At 40.1% G+C, this 9420-nt stretch overlaps 1 non-coding gene across 1 annotated transcript; it reads right to left on the bottom strand.

Annotated features, from left to right (window-relative positions):
- LOC141609784 (small nucleolar RNA R71) lies at positions 1-106 on the bottom strand. The gene has a single exon (XR_012527695.1). It is a non-coding gene; the product is annotated as a small nucleolar RNA R71 (small nucleolar RNA).
- Between the last annotated feature and the right edge of the window lie 9314 nt (positions 107-9420).

Below are 9420 nucleotides of genomic sequence, written 5' to 3'. Positions count from 1 at the left end.
AGCTGAGGGCCAAGATCACTAGCTTCAAGCAGGCACCGGATGAAACTTTCTATGAAGCTTGGTGCCGATTCAAGAGGTTGGTGAGGTCACTTCCTCACCATGGTTTTGACCCATGGTTTCTGTCCAATCAGTTCTACAATGGGTTATACGATGATCACAGAGCCATACTTGATGCTTCATCCAACGGACGATTTCAAAAGAATACCGATGATGACAAGGGATGGGCTATTATTGAAGAGATGGCGACCCACTGTGCTGAGTATGGGAATCCGAGGGATGGTATTAGAACAGTCCATGCAGTCGATAAGCAAGTTGTGGCTCAGCTGGAAGCCATGAATGCTAGGTTTGATAAATTGGAGCTGCATTCTGCTGGGGAGCCTCGGACGGTTCATTTGCTTACTAGAGGAGAGACCGTCACATGTGAGAGGTGTGGGAGCAACGACGGTCACACTGCTGTTGAATGCCTTACATAAAAAGAGAAAGTCCTTGCTTTTCAACAATACAAGCAAGGAGGGTGCTCTTATTATAATCATCAAGGGGCGGTCCATCCTAATTTTCGGTGGACCAGTCAAAATGTGCTCAATCCTACCCCTCCTCCACAGCAGCAGCAGCCGTATGTCCCTCCTCACAAGGCTCATCAAGGCTTTCAAAAGCCTCATTCCTTTCCTACACCCAATCACGATGCATCATCCTCAGGTGGTGTGAGCGAGTTAGCTGAATTGAAGACGATGTTGCAGTCTTTGACCAAGCAGTGGCAGCTTAGTGACCAACAAAAAGACGTGTCTATTAAGTCACTTGAAACCCAGGTTGCCAAATTAGCCGCGAACCAATCCACGAGGAAGCTGGGTCATTTACCGTCACAAGCTGATAAGAATCCACATAAGACGGTGAATTTAATTAATTTGAGAAGTGGTCGATCTTATGAAGGACCCAATTTGTCAATTTCAGATGACAAATCAGACCCGAGGAACGTAATCAATGACGTTGAACAGTGTCCCATTGCTGAAAACGAGCTCTGTGGACATGGGCCACGGGGGCGCTTGGGAAACAAGCGTTTGCATTTGTGGAGTCGCCACCAATTTTTATGGGAAATTGGAACCGTTCGAATACCTCGTGTCATGTTAAGACACAAAGTAGTGACATAGACACCAAGAACTCGTTACCCTTAGCATTCTATGTCTAGAATGACTCTCGTGGATGCCAATGAACACGGATGTTCACAGAGATCTGGAGTATGGGGTGAGGGTACGTATTAGGAAGCTCTTTTGATCGAACACCTAATCCCGTCCGCCTCGATAGCGGCCTCTACTAATGATTAGGGAAGTTATTCATACTCGATATATCGTCGATTATATGCATGCAATGCAACATCCAAGTTTTAATCCTAGCATGTGAAGATTAGACTAAGTCGGTGAACAATTAATTAGCAAACAATTTAGTCAAAGTTGGAATTTATGTTCAATTTCACGTGAAAACATACAAATGATACAAAATACAATGATAAATACAATAAAGGAAAATTACAATAATAAAAATTACAATAATTACAATGGGTTTAGCGATTTATGTCGAAAATACCTCTAAAACAGATAATTTGAGAAAAAGAATAAAGGAACAAATCAGTAGGCGATAATACGATTAATAGTTAATTATACGTAGACTAATTAAACTAGGCCAAGGCAGAACGGAAGTTCAGAGACAGAAATCAACCTGGAACAGGCGCAGCAGGACTGCGCCCTTTGGAAGATGCGCAGCAGTTGCTGCGTCTGTTCCAAGGGTGAGTTCTGGCTGTGAAGCCGGAACTGCAAATCGTTAATATTAATTTGTGAATTTAAGGATTAATTACGATATTTACTCGGATGGAAGTGATTATCAGGTTATTTACATATGGTTGATGGTCATAAAAGCGATAAAACATGGATGAAACGGAATTAAGATGAATTATTTACATGAATGACAGATTGATTAGTGACATAGGTGAACTAAAAAGGTTAAACATGACGAATTAATGACGAATTAACGACGAACAATGGACGAAAATATATCAAAGATCGAATTCCAGAAACTCAATATGAACGAATTGAATTTCTACAACCCGGATTGATATTATGACGAAAACCCGCAAATATTGGATTATAAGGGATTTAAGTCGGATTTTAATGATGAATTATATACTAATGAATGATAAATTACGTACATGTGAAATCATTATGATATTATAAAGAATTGACGGAAACAAACGAAAACAAATAAAGAAGACGAATTTACAGAGGACGAAGGAAGAAGAAAGGAAGCAGGAACTGCGGCAGCCTCACGAAGAGGCGCAGCAGGCACTGCGCTCCTTCGAAGAGGCGCAGCAGTTGCTGCGTCCTTTCTCGACGGTTTGTCTTCTGGTAATCCGTAAAAAGGGTTTAAAACGAGGTTTTAGAAATCGGTTTTAATAAGTATTTTCGACATAAATCTTACATTAGTGATACAAAAAGGTAAAGAACAATAAATAAAGAAGGATTTACACCCTCAGACTTACATGTTTGACGAAACGAGATGAACTAAGTTATCGATTAGTGATGCTCGACTCGAATGTAACGAAAGTGCCCTCGTAAGAGGAAAACGATTAAGATTAATTAAGTTGATTGATTGTGGAGTTGGTCAAATTGGTCGGTCATGCAAACGAGGCTGGTACTCAGAAGGATCCGAGCTTACGTGGTCGAATGTTCAAGCACGTAGACGCCAAAAAGTAAGAACGTTGTCTAGAATGAAAAGGGAGAAGAGAAGGGCGGACACTCGCGTGAGAAATATAAGGAGCGAAGGCTCCTATTTATACTAATCACGTGAAGGCATAGGGTTTTCGGAGAGACTTTGGAAGTGAATCTCGAAAAGATATGGAAAAGATACGAAAAATACGCAGGCAAGGACCTAGGAAGAGGCGCAGCAGTCACTGCGTCTCTTGGAAGAGGCGCAGTACCTGCTGCGTCTGTTCCCAGGTGGTTTCCTCCTGCGGAAGAAAGATTTCCGTGTTTAAATTATGGAATAACGGGATAATCTTATTTTCCTTAATATTTTGTATGAATATCACGGGAAATTGTTTACCAAAGATTAAAAGATCGTGAAATATTTATAAAATATGGAATAGAAATATTCGGAACATTCCAGAACATTCTGACTCGAGATTTAACGGTTATCAGAAAATGAAGACGGTTTTAGGACCGGACTCCAAGTGTACTCTAATTACTGTCAAAACGACCGTATCGGCGCGTAGATGACAACTAAGAGGTAGACATTAGTGTTTGAGCAATCACTTGACGATAAACTTACGAACTGTCACAAATCGTTCCGCGTACCAAACATGCGGCCCAATCATCACCGGGTGGTTTGCGAGAGGTGCAGAAATGAGGTATCTACAGAGCCCCCACTTTGACTGAGGCTTGGACAAGGCGAAAGTCAAAGTATAGCCATTAGGTCAATCGAAGATTACAACCTGACGACTATGGCGACGCGAGGCGGCTCAAGGGGTCTGAGCCAAGAACCTGTCATCGGGAACATTTTAGAGTCTGTCGACTATCGGGGAGGGTCGTTTAAAGTCCATTAGACTACGTAAGGAAGCTCGCCACCCATAAGAAGAGATCATACCTGAAACATCTTGAGAGATGTTTCCGGAGGTGCATAGGAGCTAAGGTAAGCGTAGGAGCTAAGGTTAAGACCTAAAAGATAAGTAAGGATTGGTGCTAGGGTGTGGGGCCCTAAAAGAAAGCATCTGTAATACTACGGTTTTATGAGTCTCTGGGTACTCTATCGAGTAGGCCTTACTCTGTCGAGTAAGGGTGTTTTGCTTTTTTTAAAATATTTTCTGACCTGTAGGGTACTCTATCAAGTAGCCTTAGGTACTTGATAGAGTAGCCGGGTACTCTATCGAGTAGCCTTAGGTACTCGATATAGTAGCCGACACTCGATCGAGTATGTCAGTTACTCGATCGAGTAGCCGGTTTACGGGTGATGTTTTGTCGGGTTTTGTTAATAACACGGATTAATATATATAAATCTTTCCGTCATCTTTACAACACACTTTTACAAACCTAATCACATTGAAAAGAGATTCAAGTTACGTTCTTCGTATTCATCCGTGTTACTGACAAATCCCGGAGCTCGAGAGGTCGGATTCCATCGTTCTTTATACCTTTGTAATCCTTGTTTCGAGGGTAAGATCTACACACCAATTTTATAGTATTTCGTTAAGTTTCGTTAAACCCTAATTTTGGGATTGGGGGTTTTTGTTATGTTTCTTGATTGGTAGCAATTGCATGATTATATGTTAGGAGGAGGATTCGTAGGAGAGGAATTTTGATACAAATTTGTTGAGACCGTCGATTGTGTTCTTTGTTCCGGTAGGGTTTCCTACTCAAAGTATTACTTACATAATGTGTGGTGATTGTGCTGTAATTAGTGTGATTGATTGATTCAGACGGTTGTGCTTATACATTGTTGATTGATTCAGACGGTTGTTGATATTGTGATTGTGATTGTTTGTCTGTGTTTCTCGAGATGCGTTCTCGGCTGAGTGGAGTCACTTGCGGGAGTGGCTTCACGCCCTAGTTTCGCCCTCCGTGGAACCCGCCACGGGAGGGGATGTGCACATTAATGGGACAGGGTTATCGCTCGGTATGATGAGCGGGGCTTAGGTGGGAACGGCTGCGGTTCCCCACGCGGTGGCTGGTCGAGTGGACGGTCGTGACGGAGATGGAGTGGAGTGCCCGATTGTGTATGATTGCGAATTGTGTTGGTTCTTTATCTTGTTGATATATAACTTGTGTAAATAGTATCGACCCCGTTTAAATGTTTTAAAACTGTGGTGATCCATTCGGGGGTGGTGAGCGAGTTATTGAGCGGTATGATATGATGCGTACGGGATAGCCGGGATGAGTCATCACGTTGCAGTTAGAAGTCTTCTTGTGTCGGACGATGTCTAGTAGCTTGATAGTTTTATCGGAGACGGATTGAGTACTTTGTAATTCCTTTGTGATTTTGGTTTGAGATATGTAATCACTTAAATTATATTTACTATTTAAATATGTTTCTTTATTGTCTTATGATTATCATTGCCTCGGGTAACCGAGATGATAGTATCCTTATACCTGAGTGGTCCTGGTAAGGCACTTGGAGTATGGGGGTGTTACAAATGGTATCAGAGCGACGATCCTGAAACCTGTAACCAATGAATCTAATGAATATAGGGAGTCACTTAAAATGAACCCGGGGTAAAGGTTGTAGGAGCTAATGCAAAGGCTTGGGAGACGTCCTAAAGTCGCGAACTTGCCCTACAATTTTGAACCGATCACCATGGGATATGAGTCGGGATCGCTATGTGTTTATCTTGTGAATTGTGTACCTAGATGGTGATGTGTGGCATGAATCAGTGGATGTATGTATGTGGAGAATGGGAATGTGTAGAAAAGATGGTAATGATATGATTTCGTAAGTTATTGATTGAAAGCATGATAGTTGTTTTACGATATGGCATTATAGAGATACGGGAGGAAAATTTGCTTGATTTGAGTTATACATAGAGTTATGTATACATATATGTTGTTGTTAGTGTTGTACGAGTTTATATAGCCGAAAGTTTGAGTAAGAGCCTGAATAATTGGTGGAAAAAGATGATAAGTGTTGCATGATAATATGATATTTTTTTTTTAAGCATGTTGTATGATGGAAGAGATGTTATAATTTTATTATGCTAGTAACATGTGAATATGATATTTGATGTCATATAATTGTAATTTTGTTTACGTAAAGTTATATAATAAAAACTTGTGGGTAATATGTGATTGGTAAGTTGAATGATATATGTGCATCGAGTTATTTGTTGCTTGGCTTTTGAAGATAGTAACATATGACTAGGAATACTGGTTTTATGAGTTTTGGATTGGTTTTGTTTGCTTGGTTGTTGTCTAAGTTGTTTGGAAGTAAAAATCAAATAGTTTTGTCGTCTGATTACAGCAAAGTTGTCTTTAAACTGTTATAACTTGAGATGCATAAATGATTTTGATGTGATTCTAATTGGAGGTGATAGCTTGTCCTTTTACGATTCTAACGATAGGTCACACGCCCAAATCGACCAAGAAACGAGTGAGTTATGACTGTTTTCCGAAAACTGGACAATGCTGAGAATTGCGTAGGGTACTCGATCGAGTAGCCTTGGAACTCGATCGAGTATGGGTCACTCGATCGAGTACCTCAGTTACTCGATCGAGTAGCAGTGGTGATTTGTTTTACGTGCTTCTGATCTTCACCTACTCGATCGAGTAAGTCACTTACTCGATCGAGTGGCCTGTACTCGATCTAGTGACCCCTGTTTTGGGTCATATGCTTATCTTTTGAATTCGTTGCATGTTATATTTAATTCAAAGTGGTTATTTTGCTTCTTTATGCATTGTTTTACTTGTACGTTGGTCTTGACGCGTAAGTTACCCAATCTTGTGGTGTAGTGAGTGGCACCTGTGGTGAGTATGAGTTCGATGGGAGGACATGAGTTATACGTGGTTGTGATAGATAGTGGAAAAAGAAAAGGAAGATCGTTATGGCTTAATTGAGACATAGAGCATGTTTTCTAAGATGAAATGAGATGAGTGATATGGTTGTGTGTTGAGTAACGTGAAAGTAAGTGAATGTGGGCAAGGGATGATGTGAGTTTATGGAACGTGAGAATGAAAAGATTGAAATGAGGGACGCAAATGGTGGCATCTTGAGATGTGTAAAGAATCATGGAGGGGGATAGTTAGGAGTCGTGTGGGTTAAGAATATACATAGTGAAAGTTCGTTTTAAAAGGGTGAGAAGAGTAGTATATAGTGAATTTGTGGAGACATGTCGCGAGGTGGATTTGTAGACAGTGAATGAGTTTGGGAGATTTGGTTTATTAAGAGATGAAACTACTGTGTGATTTCTTTGGGCAATTAGCGGTATGAAAGGAATTTTGATTTCTAGAGATGTAATTGTTGAACAGTAAACGTTGATTCTATGGATGGATTAGTGGCAAGGGTGATTGATGACATAATAAGAGAATATTTGTGATAAGAAAGAGTGAGACGATATCGATATGAAATAATTAGATGTGAGTTTTGGAGCAGTGAGAAAGTAACCGGAACACTAAAGAGTTAGGTAGAAGTGATAAGGAGTTGAATGGTTAATTGATTAATCGAGTGTACAAGAAAAGAACGAGGGGAGCAAAACTAGGAAAATGTTGACCGGAGTTATGTGACATAAAAGTAAGGAATCGTCGAGATGTATGATACTATCAAGAGTAAGTAAGTTAGTGATTATACAGAAATTTCAGGACAACATGATTAATCATGAGTTTCGAGGAATTAAGGGAGTAAGAAGTTGGTGGAGAATTTGCACGATAATAGATAAATGGTGGAGAGTTAGATGAAAATACGAGTAAGATAGTATTGGGAATGATGTTGATGTAATTTTGTTGGTGAATTTGATGATAGTTATTTGGAATGTTAACCGAAGATAGGAAAGAAATCGTGATGTTTAGAGATGAGTGAAAGAGGTTTGATGTCCGGACAGTGGTGGTGTTATGGTTTGTAACTAATGGTTAAGAGTGATGGTATATTAGAAAGGTAGCAATTCAAAAGAGGTTGATTTGGTAGGGACCTGATTGTTGTGTATAGTTGTGAGAAGGTATAAGATGTAGTTAGATGAGGCGGATGCTAATAGTTGAATAGTAATGGTATGGTTATACTTGACAAGAAGTGATGGTTGTGCGAATAGGGGAAAATGTTGTGAGGGGCATATGAGTTAAGCTCGGGCGGCGGGTAACCTATGTTGGGTGGTAACTTACGTGATCGGGACCCGACAGTTGGATGTGATTACGGGTCTATGATGTGTACAAATGTTTGTGTGAGGTTTTGATCTCACAAGAAGTGGTATAGTGTGATTATTATAAAGTCATATTGGAATGTTTCAGAATGCATGTTGGGTACGCTAATCTAATTGAATGGTATTCAAAAAGGTAATAATTCGAGTGATCGGCGTGATCTGGTTATGCTTGTATGTATTCATGATACATGTTAACTGTGATATGGTAAGGGGATGATATTCATGAGGTTATCTGTTTAATTCATACAATATGTTGCGATGTGATTTAGTAAAGTGGATTTGAATAAGTTTTTCTTGTCTGAGAAGTTATTTTGAGTCAGTGTTTGTGGGAATGGTATGTAGCTGTGATGTCTATCGATGTGGTTGTGGTGCCTCGGGTGGTGATCCGGGCACGGTGTTTAGTATTGTGATGCGGGTATTTTCGCACTGTGGTGTGGCTGTTGGTGGCGGTGTTGCGATGCCGTCACCGGTTGTGGTGGAGTAGGCGGGATGATTATGATTCGAGTTTCGAAAGTTCATACCAGTCATACATAGATTGTTGTTTTGTTTGATGTTGCTTCCTGTGAGTTTCAGTTTGTACAGATAGACAGTTGTTTTGTTTATTGATGTCTCTTACCAATTAAGTTTTGGTATGAGGGTAGAGTATGATATGGAAGAGAGTTGTATATGTTTTCGTTGTTGTCATGGTATAGTGACATTCTGTTGATGGGACACGGTTGTCGAAGTTGTTCTGATACTTTTGATCTTGTTTTAAGATGAGGCTTTAGACATAATCATGGTAAGTGATTGGTGGAACATGAGTTGTACTTGATCGGACGACGCAGTGGTTCATAATCGATTTTGGGAAGTGAGTGTAGGGTGTGGGGAATTAGTGTCATGTTAAGTTTTGTATGAGTTTTGCGGTAATAAAGAAAAGAACTTGAGGATCTAGTGTGAGTGTACGTAACGAGTGTAGATCGTGAGTTATGCTTTTGGGAGATAGGTGCCTTACATAGAGAGGTATGTTGTTTTGCAGTAAGAATGGAGAGTGAGTATGGTGTTTTTGCCACGCGTTTTATGGTATAGATTAGGTGGTGTGCCGTATGAGTTGAGGTTTGAAAAATGTTTAAGTAAGAAAGCCTTGGATATGTGCATGGCGAGTGTTTAGGTTATAGGTGATTATCTTTGACATGCGGTGGTGATGAGAAAATGGAAAGATATATCTAGGATTTAGTATTAGTGAGTTACGAGGACGTAACATTTATCTTAAGAGGAGTAGGATGCGATAAAAGAGATTTTGATGGTTGTACATATGGTAGTATATTTGGAAGTAGAGTGTTGGTGTAGCATAAGGTATGGTTTTGTATATGTTGTGGTTGATAGTGTTAAAAGGTCATGGACGTGCTTATAGTAGTTCGATGTTAGGAATGCGAGAATACTTCGATAGTGTTGACAGTTGGATGATGAGGTTATGAGTGTGAGTAAACTTCGAGGAAGAAGTTCCTTTTAAGGGTGGTAGAATGTAACATTCCGTTTGATGTTTATGTAGTTGGTTATGTATG

The sequence above is a fragment of the Silene latifolia genome, chromosome 10 (assembly GCF_048544455.1).
Source record: "Silene latifolia isolate original U9 population chromosome 10, ASM4854445v1, whole genome shotgun sequence".
Taxonomy (NCBI): Eukaryota; Viridiplantae; Streptophyta; class Magnoliopsida; order Caryophyllales; family Caryophyllaceae; genus Silene; species Silene latifolia.
Note: the sequence above shows the minus strand (reverse complement) of the source record. Positions and strands in the feature narration are given on the sequence as shown.